General features: G+C 44.6%; 1 protein-coding gene across 3 annotated transcripts in view; it reads right to left on the bottom strand.

Annotated features, from left to right (window-relative positions):
* BEND6 (BEN domain containing 6) overlaps positions 1 to 9,038 on the bottom strand; it is a 54,288-nt gene extending 45,250 nt beyond the window's left edge. For all 3 annotated transcript variants that reach the window (XM_039244299.1, XM_039244301.1, XM_039244300.1), the window contains exon 1: positions 8,752 to 9,038. The gene's annotated coding sequence lies outside the window, so the exon portion shown is untranslated. The remainder of the gene's footprint in view (positions 1 to 8,751) is intronic.
* Positions 9,039 to 13,247: the final 4,209 nt, after the last annotated feature.

Genomic DNA, 13,247 nt, shown 5'->3' with positions numbered 1-13,247 from the left:
GGCAATGAAATGGTAAGAACAGATCTATAATTTTTCTTCTTTTATAGAAGTCTTGCTAGACTGAAGGATAGAGGAGGTGGTCTAGGCAAATCCTTCAAAGGGGAGGAGCAGATCTTTTGTATGCTGGGAAATAGATGATATACTGCTGGAGTATCTGGCTGGCCCTCATTCATCTGGGTTGGGTTAGCCTAAGGACAGTTAGACAAGAGAAAGGGATGCTTCCTGACCTGAGTGGGAGGAATTCCTTTGAGGGGGGTCTGCAGTGGGCAGAGAGGCAGTGTAAATGAAAAGCATGCAACAGAAACCGCATGGTTTTTGAAGTGTTGGAGAATCATTACGGCACTTGCTGGCTGTGAGATCTTGGTGGAAATTCTGTATCTCTATGCCTCAAGGTCCTTATCTATAAAACAGAGATGAGTAGTACCTATCCATTGTTGCTATGAAGATTAAATGAGTAAATGTATGTAAAACATTTAGCAGAAGTATTAGCTACTTGCTAAAACAACTTGGTTGTCCACCCCAGGACAGCCATTCAGTAACGAGAAAGCCCAGGACGTGTTGTCTCACACCCTTTGGGTGAGAGGGACAGGTGAATAAGATTGTACCAACCAACTCCCAGGGTGCTGCTGGTGGTATCTCTTAATCTAGGCACTGAGACCCAGAATTCAACAGCTCACTGAAGGCAGACCACAGGGGGTCTGGTACACTAACTGCAGTCCTATAGGGTCTTCTCAAGGTGGATTCCTGCATCATTTCAAACGACCACAAAAGGAAATTGTGAAAAGAGTAGTGCTCACGAGACCCATTGGGTCTGAGACACTTAAGAAATGGCGTCAAATCAAAGTCTGTGTGGAACATGTAAATGTTGTGCCACTAAACCCTTCACAGCCCAGAGGTGAGAAGGGGACTTGAAGGAAATTGAACCAGCCAGACTGAGAGATCAGAACGCCTCTGGAAACTGGGCCTGTCCACTGGAATGAGAAAGTCAAATGGTGAAATAACCAGCTTCATGATGTGGCAGAATGGGATCACTGTGATGAGATGTTGGGGCATATTGTTCTGAAAATATGGTGATTTTGAGAGGGCGGGGGAGTCAAGGTCCGTGAGTATGACAGGTGTGGGAAGCTAGGTGCCTGAGTAGATGGAGCTGAGCACTGGGTATGGACAGGCAGTCTTCTGTACCAAATAAAGGATTATCCTGGTTGGATTGAGGGCCCCAATTACCAAGTATCCACAGAAGGATGAATGTTGAAAAGCCTCAAAGATTGTGGGTTGAGGCAGGATTTAGTAAGAGTAATTGCTATGTTCACCAGGATGTCTAGGAGTAGTTTTTGGGAGCCTGATACTGAGTCCTTATGCCTCTCTTTTAAGACTTAAGACTATGAAAATCCTTGCAGACCCTGAGCTCAAGACTACATTTAGGACCAGTGTTTTTGGCTCAGAATGAGTTTATCAATCCAAACATCTAGCTTTAAACTGGGATACTTAACAGGCCTGAAGACAGCTCAGGAATCAAGTTAGCCCTTTTTTTCCATGACAGAGGTCTATGGAAGGAGTCCTAGATAGTTAACCCAGTCTTCCCTTTCAGTTTTAGAACTGACATCTCAATGGAAGTCACCTTAGGGAACTCACTTGTCCCTTTCCTAACCTGTTCAAAGTTGTAAGAGGACAGGAAACTCAAAGCACATGGTCTCCAGTTGGTCTCAGGGTGGGCAGCATTTGCCTGCATTTGGAAGATGTCCCTGAACTTTTATAGTTTAGAGCTAAGAGTTTCTCCTGCTCATCCTAGACTGACAGTGTTTATGACACTTCTCCCAGTGTTGGGGGAGGTACCTAAGGGGATGCTAATGTTATGGAATGAGAGAATCATTTGACACTGCAAAAGCTTGGTATCTATATGGTTCTGATAATTCTCTCTCTCTCTCTCCCTTCCTCCTTCTCTTTCCTTCCTTCCTCCCTCCCTCTGTTTCTCTTTCTCTCTGTCTCTCTCTCTTTCAACTCTTTAAGAACCTGATGAAAACTATGGACCATGTGGCCCAAAAGGGACCCACATTTTTATATATAATCTCAGGACCCTAGAAGTCTCTTTACGAATTCCAGTTTAAGAACTCCTGCAGCAAATAGAACCAGCAAGAACAGGCTTGGGGATTTTGGCTTTCTTCATTGAAATACAAACTTTACTAATCATCATTAAAGTTCTCTATTCTTCTAGAGTGTTATTATGCTAATAACTGAAATAATTATTATGCTAATAACTGACTTATTTCAGTTAGAGAAAGATAAATATTATACAATTTCACATATATGTGGAATTTAAGAAATAAAACAGACGAACATAGGATAAGGGAAGGAAAAATAAGATAAAAAGTGAAGGAGGCAAACCATAAGAGACTCTTAAATACAGAGAACAAACTGAGGGTTCCTGGAGGGTAGGGAGATGGGCTAAATGGGTGATGGGTATTAAGGAGGGCACTTGTTTGGATGATATATGTAAGTGATGAATCAATAAATTCTACTCCTGAAACCGATACTACGCTACATGTCAACTAACTTGGATTTAAATAAAATTTAAAAATTAAAAAGAAGAAAAAATGAAAAAAATTAAAGTTCTCTGTTCTTCTTGGGATATTTGCTACCTCTCCTTAGTGACATTCTTCTTTCAGGCTATCAGTATGCTGATGAATCAGCATACAAATCTATGAGCACAAAACATTTAATGCAAAAATGCTCCAAAAAACTATTATAAGAAATGGAAGAGGGTGCCTGGGTGGCTCATTCGGTTAAGCTCTGACTTCGGCTCAGGTCATGATCTCACAGTTTGTGGGTTCGAGCCCCGCGTTGGGCTCTGCGCTGACAGCTAGCTTAGAGCCTGGAGCCTGTTTCAGATTCTGTCTCTTTCTCTCTCTGACCCTCCCCTGCTCATGCTGTCTCTCTCTGTCAGAAATAAATTAAAAACATTTAAAAAAAAGAACTGGAGGAAAGTTAGCTATTAAAATGCTATCATTTCATTCATTTTGTTCATAAACATTAGTCAAGATTTTATTCATCTCGGGGCACCTGAATGGCTCAGTTGGTTAAGTGTCTGACTTCGGCTCAGGTCATGATCTCATGGTTCCTGAGTTTGAGCCCTGTGTCAGGCTCTGTGCTGACAGCTCAGAGCTTGGAGCTGATTTGGATTCTGTGTTTCCCTCTCTCTCTGGCCCTTCCCTGCTTTCTCTTTCTTTCTCTCTTTTTCTCAAAACTAAATATTAAAAAAAAAGATTGTACTCATCTCATATTTACTATGCAACTATAAACTTCTTATCTTACTTTTCTTCTATTTTCACTTGGGCATGTACAAATGCTTGTAACATATATGACAAGCCTTACCTTGGAACTGGAAAGCACTAACTTCAGCTTTCAAACTTGCTTTGTAAATTGCCCTTACTTAGAAGTGGTGGAAATATTTTACTCTCTCTGAATAATAATGAACAATGCTGCTCAGTGATTTATAAGTCTAAAAGCTTTATAATTTGATTTATGAACAGGTCTCAAATTTTCCATTGGCAGTTCATACAACTATGAGTAAATTTTCTGGCCAAATGACTCAGTATTTTGCTGCATGACTAATCCCACACTCAATGTTAGAAACTACATAAATGAATTCTATTTGCTTGCGGATAATAAATGATTACTTTCCAAAAACTGTCTGCAAAGCATTATAGAGTAGATGAATTCAATTACACTGACATTTTTTAAAAACTCTCAGGCTTAGTAGACTTTTTTGAGACATCTATAATGTTCACAAAAAAGAACATTCCCCCTCAAGCCCCAAAAGCATTATTCTAGATTCTGTAACCCACAGGACAATAAATCCTAATTAGGCTGTAAAATTTCTAAAATGTTACAAGACCAATTTGGAATGATTCACATGAAAAATTTTCTCTTAACAATGATGCCTGTAAGTTATTTCAAAAGTTTTTATTATGGCAAGATGTGTCCTTTCCTATTTGCTGAAAATAATATTTGTATTACTACAAATAGTAATTGCTTTTCTTTCAAAAACACAAATTTTAAAAAGACAATAGCAATCCATCCCCATGATGGCTCCCTTGATTCGGGTGGCTGGAAATTGCCTCCAAGATTATATTACAAGATGTAGGTTCTTCTAGATACTGCAGCTCCTTTACCTTTCAACACAAGAACATGTGCTTTGTTGGCACAGGTCTCGGTCTCACTCTGTTATGAAAAACCATCTGGAAATAAATAGGTTATACAACACATTTCTTCAGATACCTCTCAATTTTCCTTTTATGGCATTTAAATTCTTTTTTTAATTTTTAAAAATGCTTATTTATTTTTGAGAGAGAGAGCACATGTGTGTGTGCACGTAAGCAGTCAGGGTAGGGGCAGAGAGAGAGGAAAACACAGAACCCAAAGCAGGATCCAAGCTGTCAGCACAGAGCCCCACACAGGGCTTGAACCCACAAACTATGAGATCATGATCTGAGCTGAAGTTAGACACTCAACTGACTGAGCCACCCAGGCACCCCTATGCCATTTAAATTCTGAGAGTAAAAAGCTTCACCTAGGAACAAGTAGGTTACCAGTTCAAACTCAGTATGATTCATTTCTAAACATTTGTTGATAGACCCATTCTTACCTACACTTTTTGTTTTCAAAGGGGTAATATTTCAGTGTAATGTCATTGTGTATTATCGGTTGGATAATATAGTCACTTCTGTTTAAGTTTGTAATAAAAGCTTACATGGCCTACATTCCAAAGCATTCCTTATCTTTCCCTAAAACATCACTCCCCAAGTCTGAGTGTTAGTAACCAGGGTTGGTGGGGAGGAGATCATGGGCAGGGAGCTATCCTAACTAGTCAGGGTGGGTGTTAACCGCAGACTCAAAAGCAGCTGGAGAGCAGAAAGAACCCATGGGGGGCAAATGGGGGTGTTGGGGAGGACCGCAGGCATGTTAAAGCAAACAGCTAGACCACACATGCCCAGAATGCCTTCTTCTCCCCTCTCTTTAATGCTCAATTGCCCCTCCCTCTGTGGGTTCCATTTCCCAAATTCCCTGGAAACTGGTTTAAGTATCCCTATCCTGACCACACACACACACACACACACACACACACACACACACACAAAACAAAACAAAATAAAATAAAACAAAAAAACCCAAAAACCAAAAAAGCATTACTCAGCCTTTAATCACAGCTTTCTCTACTTATCCCTTTTAGATGAATTAACTTTGAGAGTTAGAATTTTAAGTTTTAGGGTTAAATTTCTCCAAAGATTGTGGACAAAGGCTCTCTCCTGTTTTCACCTCCTACTCCCTCTTCAACATATTGATATCTGGTTTTAACCTCTCCCGCCACCATGAATCAGTTCTCTGGAAGGTCACCTCATCACCAGTCCTCAGTCCTTGCACATCTTTCCCTCCCTTTTGTGCCTCTGTTCTAGTGTGCCACTAAATTGGAACACTTCCCACTCGGGCTTCCGGGGGCTTGTCTTCTGCTGTCCTTCTCCCGTCCACAAATGAAAGTCATCTCCAAAGTTCTGGTTCCAGTTCTTCCAATAATTTCTCTTCCTCAGTCATTTTGTCCATCATGACCTCAACTATAATTCATGTTCATGACTCCCAGTCTGTCTCCGGTTCTGACTTTTCCACCCATGTTTCCGTGGGCTTGCTGGATAATTTCACGCGGATATTCGGATGCCTCTGCCTCAATGGGTCTAAGATTCAGTTTGTCATCTTTTCCTACAGAACTGTCCTCCCACGCTAGCTCAGAGCTTGAGTCATCTTCATTTCCTCCTTTTCTCTCAGTTGGTCACCACACAGCTTAGGGTGGAGCCTTCTTTTCTGATGCTTCTCCTGACCCATGAATTAGGAATTTATGCCACAACTTCACATCTCTTAGAGAAGTACTGAAGAGCTTCTGTCTTTCTATTAAAGCCCATTACTTACTCTTACTTTGGGAGGCGAATGACTCAGTGATGGGGGAAGTTGGGGAGGGTCTTCCAGCTGATGTATGAAAGGTCCCCTTCTCACATATGGTCCTGTCTTGTTCACTCATGCTGCAAGCCTCATGGGTGGGAGATGTCAGGCTCTTGTTGGCCTCTGTCTCCTGGTAAGAAGTAGATTCCTAGTGTCCTAGTGTTGGGAAGTCTGTAGTTCTCCAGCTGTGACTGGGTGGGTGTGCAGAGTAAGGAGAAAAGAAATAACATGTCCCATTTTGGCCTTGAATCTAAGCCATGTTCTTCAATCCGACTTTACCCTGAATAAAGTTAATAGTTCTGTTTCCTTTTGGCTCCTCGTGTGTGTTCACAATTTGGTTGAGAATCCAAAGGGAAGAAGGCTACGTGATAGGTTATCACACCTGACATGATACATACCTGACACTAAACACTCTTAACTATTTTTATCAACTCATTTGTCTTCTCTTGGGTGACTCTGCTAACTCACTATCATAAAAAGTCAAAACATTATATACCCTTTCCCTTCTTGATTTCTCATTTCTTCATATGAAACATTTGACCAAGGACCTTCCTCCTCCACCCCTGCCACCAAACCTTATTTTTTGTGACTTTGATATAATGTCAATTATTCTTTGTAATGAAAACCTAGCAGAAAGAAAATATATGAATTCTATTAAATTAACTCCCAAAAAGGATTGATTGGCTAATTTCATATTTATTAAATTCCACAATGAATTAGCATCACATAAACACACAGAAAGAAGCAATTAATAACATGCCATTATTTGGAGATGGAAATGATAAATTAGCAACAAAACAGAAAATAACAATGGAACCTAAATACTGAATTCTTTCAACGATTTGGTTTCCTTATTATTAGTATCCTTGGACAACTGATGTAAAGAACAGACACAAAAGCATCTAAAAAGAAATCTCTATAATCCTACTGCACGGCAGTTAAAGCATTTGTCTGCCAAGAGAGATAAATGATGTTCTTGTGTGTACTTGAAACTTATAAATGGCTGCAGCAAGACACAGGATGGTAACAGTTGTGCTAAAGTAATAGCTCAGAAAACCATAATTGCTATTTAGTTGCTTTTTGTTGTTAAAAATGCAGAGTTTGGAGCACATTGGTTACTATGCTGTTTGTGGTCTTAGACATGTTTCAAGGATATTTAGGCTATTTTAGCTCACTCACAAATTGCAGTCAGTGAGAAGTATAAAGTTATAAAGTGAGAAGTATAAAGTATAAAACCTTTCTAAATTCTATTAGTCATTTCTCCCAATGTTTGCAGAAGGTTAGTTCAACTTTGTTGTTTAATTTAATTACTCTACCAGGCAACTGGGAGTCAATGCAGTAAAGAATTCTTCCTTTCCTGATGTGTCACACATTGTGGACTCTCAGGGTCCTCTTCAATACTCCTGCACAACTAACAGGAATGCAATCTCTCACTGCAGTGGGCTGCGGTATCAGGAGACTTCTGAGCAAAGTGAACACCAGTAGGTGCTACCTGTCAGACCCGGAGCGCCTGGGCCCTCTGAAGCCTATCCTGACTTGTAGCGTAGCCTATTCTCTGACACTCAACATTCCCACCTTATACAGCATCTGCAAGCAAGGTCCTTGCATCTTCAAACCTAAACGACCAAATGTGATGCAACATGTCAACAACTCGACTGTTTATTGTGTTTTAGGAAACAACTTGTACATAAAAACATTTAATCCACGGTTTCCCATGTTTATGAATCTGACATTTAGGAAATGCATTAGCCAATGCCTTTTGGAATTTCCTTTAATGCTTACACACGGTAACATATTCTAGGCCTTAAGAACATCAGTGGTTAAGCTTTTATGCAGAGTTGCACTGTTGATTTTGTATAGTTAGAGAACAATACTGATTTAGAGATCTTATACAAATGCAACTTAAGTACTGTCATCTATTCTTTAAACGCTTTCCAGAATTTTACAAATTACTTTCTTTAATGACAATTTCTACAGTGTCTTAAATATTCCAAAGTAAGAGTCCACCTTTGTAGTTATTAGAAACTCCACAAATGCAGTAATAGGTTACTTTCTGTCACTATTATTGCAGTTGTCTTATGCGTGTAAATAAAACAAAACAAGTTAAAAACAGCCCTCCCCCCGGAAATGCCTGCATTGCCTGGGAGCAGTTTAAGGCGGTACAGCTCCGGCCGGCCGGCCAAGGCCAAACGATGCCGCAGACTGCTGCCGCAGCGGCGTCCGGGCCAGGTGGCAGTGGCTGTCCGCAGAAAGGCAGACTGCAGCGCTCCCGCCACACCTTCAGCATTGGCATTGCACCAGCGGCCACTGTAAATTCTTCCGGCATCAAGCATATACTTTTTGCTGGTTATGAAGAAAGGGGAGGGGGCAGGAGGGAACGTGTGCATTTTGAGTGTGACAGATCATTATTTCCTCACACTCCCTGAAATATTTCTCCTCAAAATATTTACAGGCCAATCTCCAACTTCCTTTATCTGCCAGGTCTCTAAATCTGAAATTGCCTCTCTCTCCAAACGCACTAAATGAGTCAGGGTTTGACGGTAAACGCATGGAAGTGCCCATTTCTCGGCTGCGAAATAGCACCGAGTTTCGGGGTGTCACAGTTCACGTCTGCAGACCGAAGCGTTCTACTGGGGAGCGCTCCCACTTTAGAGGGGCTTGGAGAGGGTGGGCCTCCCGTTCCTGGAAAACCCCCATTCCCGGGGAAGGCCCTTCCCGGCGTTCACGCTTCAGCGTGCGAGGAACCCCCCGCAAGCAATAGCTCACCCGGCTGCATCCTCCAAAGCCCCAGCCTCGGGGCGGGGCGCGGGGAGGTGGGAGGTGGGGGTAGCACCGCCTGCAGGCTCCCGCCAGCGCCTCACGGTTTTCCCCCTGGCTCCTTGGCGCCCCCTGTCGCCGGGCTCCCCAGCAGTTCGGCCCAGGGAGGCTGGATAGGTGGAAGCCCCAGGTGTCTGGGAGCGGAGAGGCGCGCAATCTGTGCACCCGCGGACCGCGCGGACTGGCGGGCGGCCCCGCGGGAGGGCGCTGGGCGCTCAGGCCCGGGCGCAGCCCGCGGCCGCCGCCGAAGCCGCCGCAGCCATGTCCGCGCGCCCGCGTTGCCGCAGCCCGGCCGTGATGTCATCAGGCGAGCCCCCGCCGCGGCGCCCCATTCCCGCCCCCCGCGGGCCGCCGCCGCAGCCCGGGCGCCGCGTCCCCGCCCCGACCCACGTGCGTCCGGCTTGCGGGATGCCGAGGCCGGCGGCGGCCGCAGGACGATGCGCGGGACCCGGGTGGCCGCGGCGGCAGTGCTGCTCCTCCCAGCCCACCGCGTGCCTGGCGGGGCTGCGCCCGGGGGCTGCGCACGGACGGGGGCGGGGGCGCCTGGGGAGAGAGGGGGGAGGCTCCCCGCCGCTAAGTTCCTGCCTCGTCGCCGTCTGCTGAGTCATGGCAAGCGCTCCCCGCAGCCCTGGATCACTCGCATAGCGCGGCTGGCGCGGGGTGCGCAGCCATTGGGCTGGGCGCGGGGCCGCGAGCGCCGGGCATGACGCGCTGAGCCGCGCTCGCCCGTGCCCGCCGCTCCGTGGTGCGCCCGGCGCGGGTGCCTGTGCCGCCGCCCTCCAGCCCCGCCGCCGAGCCGCCCCCGCCTCGCCCGCACCATGATCGCCGCGGCTTTCCTCGTCCTGCTGAGACCCTACAGCATCCAATGTGCCCTCTTCCTCTTGTTGCTTTTGCTGGGCACCATCGCCACCATCATCTTCTTTTGCTGCTGGCACCGCAGGCTCCAGAAAGGGAGGCATCCGATGAAATCGGTCTTTTCGGGTCGTTCAAGGAGCCGAGGTGAGACACGCCGTGACGGCGTTCTTCGGGCTAGGGGGAACGTGTAAGCGGATTTGGAGAGCGAAGCGGGGCTCGCTCCCTTCCGCGCTGCGGTCCCTACCCCCCCCCTCGCTGCCCACTCCGCAGGCTGAGTACGTTTATGTATTTAACGTGCTTTGCTCGCCCTTTTTGCCCTCACCGCCTTCCTCCGGTCTTCGCTGTTGGGATCCCCACAGTGATGCCCAGAGCTGGGAACGGAGGAGGCGCGGACGCCAGCTCTTAGTGTCAGTTTGCTAAAGCCCTAAGGGTAATCGGAGCGGAACCCGGGGCTGCGGCAGCCTCCCTTCGCCCATCCATCGCGGGAGCTTAGGGGTAAGAAAGTAAGGCACGGAGAGTTCGAGGCTCCCCAACTCTCCCAGAACTTTCCCTGAAACTTCTCGCGGAGAGCTCACCTAGAGACCGATGGCCTAGTAACCTCCCCGCCCTGTAGTGTGTCCCCGCTGAATTTAAGGCTTCAGGAATGTGCCTTCCCGACCCCGGTCCCTCAGGTAAGTCCTTAGTAACTCTGCAGGGGAAGAACAAGGAGTTAAATGAAGTCTCGTTTTTCTCTTTTCTCCGCAGATGCTGTTATGAGATCCCACCACTTTCGTTCTGAGGTAATTTATTTAGCGCGCACGCTCAAGGTCAGAAGAAGTTCTCTTTCCTGAGTACCAATATTAATCATATGCGTGTTAAGAAACCAGCAGGGCATTGAATGGCGAGCATGCTGCCCCCGAGCCTAAAGCCATTCCCCACCGTTGGTGCCCGCCGAACCGACGGCGTTAGCAGATTTCTTGGGTGGTGGAGCCCCTCTACCAGAGGGGGAAAGACGGCCCCTCCAAGCGCTACAGACCTTGGGAAACTTCGCCACGGGGTGGATCTCAGTTTCGTTTACGATCCGTAGATCTGTAATTTGCGGGTGGAGGCTGTCTGGGTGCTGTGAGCTGGCGGTGGTGGTTCCCTCGGAGAGCCACCGGCAGAGGAGATCTCTTAGGAAGTTAGTGCAGAGCGATTCGATCCATATGCGTTTCATTTTAGGCTTTCTTGAGTACATTCTTATTCACTCATAAAGCTGCCCATGTTTTATTGGGACCATCTGATGCTTTTTGCAAAGTGATGGTGGTAGTGACCCGGCTGTATCTGATCGGGTGCGGTGGTCTTGGCTCTCCGAATGCGGACCAGCCCTCCGTGAGCCCTCCGTGAGCAGGGGCTGCGGGTGCAGTGATAACGTGGGACTGTTGTGGGACCAGCCCCACTGAAGGTAGGACAGGCTCTCCCAGGCCCAGCATTCCTTTACGAATTTACAGGCCAACCCCCACTTAGTGTGAGATAATTTCCCCTCTTTTTGGGAGAGTTTCACACAGCCAGGCTTGGAGGTTACCAGAAACAATGCTTGCTGTGGTTTACTCCATTTAGCAAAGATTTCAGTTAGACACCCTCCATTTACTTGCTATTTACCTGAGAAGTTATTTCACATTTCGTTTCACTAGTTAATCAGATGTTTTATTGCACCGTAGATGTTTTCTTGGACTCTGGTTGCTTAAAAGCTTTAGTTGAATTATAACATCATTATGATGTTGCACAGCAATTCCACTGCATGTAGCCCTGGAGGGTAGGTGAGAACTCTCTTCTCAGTTTAGGATACTTAAGAGAATAAATTAACCAGTCAGATCAGTCTTTACACTAACTAGCTGTGTGGTTCTGGAAAACTCTCTTCACTTCTCAGCATCTCAGTTTCCCCATCTGTAGAATAGTACCTTGCAGTGTTTACAGTTGGGGGGGGGGGATTTACAAGTAATTATGTAAAAAAAAAACCACCCCAGTTAGTTCATAGTAAATATTCAACAATGGGTAGCTACCATTACATCTTTTAAAATTGAATTAAAAATGTGTAAGAATAAAAATCTTTGCACAATTTAAATGAAGTCTTAATTAAACTAATTAATTTAAACCTAAGGGAAACAACATAAACTCTATTATGAAGCAACAATTTTGAGTATCTGATTAGTTAAATAGAATAACTCATTTAGACGTGACAAAAAGTAGATAATGGTCAGGGTGCAAACATCAAAATTTAGGGTTTTGATTTTAAGAAGAGATTACCAGCTCCATACACATAAGTGTCAGAACCAAAATAATCCTGCTATGGATTATCTTATTCGCCATTAGGCATTTTAGCTAAAACACAAACAAAAAAAATGCGAGAGTCAAGACTATGTCTGGTTCAGTTATCTCTCAGTTACGCGTTTGTCCTGTGCTTGCATTTGGTGAGGAAAGCTGGGAGCAGTTGTTTAATGCTTTAACTCTTTTCACAAGATTCCTAATCCAGTTTGACATCTTGTCTATACATCATATTTGCCTAATCTGCTAGTCTATGAACTCTTTGAGGACATGAACCATGTCTCTCCTGTTTAGGGCTGTATCCCTATTGCCTGGTATATAGTGGTTCTTAATAAATATTTATTGAATGAATAAAAAATTTCTCAGTTGTGTGCCAGTTCTCATAAACTGGCAAATAGAACTCAGAGTTGGGCAGAAAAAAATGCACATTCTCAGGACATTGCTTGGAATTCAACATTTGCTGAATCTCTTTCCAGCTTTTAAAAATTGCTCTGGAGTTTGTATTAAAAATGAAAATCACTAATTATAACAAAATGGATTTGGTTAGAATGTTTTTTTCTCAGGAAATTAAATACAGTATTAGCTTAATTGTTGATGGGCTACCTGTGTGCCTTTCTGTACCAAGTTTCTTTGATAAACTACTCCAAGAATGTTATGTGAAAATCTCAAGAGCATGAGAGTGTCACATTTCATCATTGTTTTATGCTTACCACAAATAAAACATTTTCCCTTAAGGAAAACACTGGGAATTATTATTATTTTTTAAATTTATTTTTGGGAGAGAGAGAGAGAGAGAGAGAGAGAGACAGAGCATGAGCAGGGGAGAGGCAGAGAGAGACAGAAACATAGAATCTGAAGCAGGCTCCAGGCTCTGAGCTATCAGCACAAAGCCTGACTCAGGGCTCGAACTGGTGAACTGTGAGATTGTGACGTGAGCCAAAGCTGGTTGCTTAACCGACTGAGCCATTCAGGCGGCCTTGGGGATGATTTTTTCCCTTTCCTTTTTATCAAAATGCCATTTCCTGCAGGATTTTCTTCTTGAGAAATACCTCTGAATTTTTTTGGATTCTAGCATTTCAAAAAATTAGAATTTGAGTAGCATAATGGATATTCTTGTTGCTTTTTGAGCAGTAGCTGCTGCAAAAATATTTCTCAAGGAAAACGTTTTGATTTTTTGACTAGTCATAATCATATTGAACAAAGAAGTTAGTGCCTTCCTCATTCCAATCTCCGTAAGTAGGTAATTCACTTTCAGCATTCCCATAGTGGTCAAATAAGGAAAATGAGTTTAGGATATGCTGACTCAT

This window comes from Hyaena hyaena, unplaced genomic scaffold (genome assembly GCF_003009895.1).
Source record: "Hyaena hyaena isolate Hyena2069 unplaced genomic scaffold, ASM300989v1 scaffold_242, whole genome shotgun sequence".
NCBI lineage: Eukaryota > Metazoa > Chordata > Mammalia > Carnivora > Hyaenidae > Hyaena > Hyaena hyaena.
Note: the sequence above shows the minus strand (reverse complement) of the source record. Positions and strands in the feature narration are given on the sequence as shown.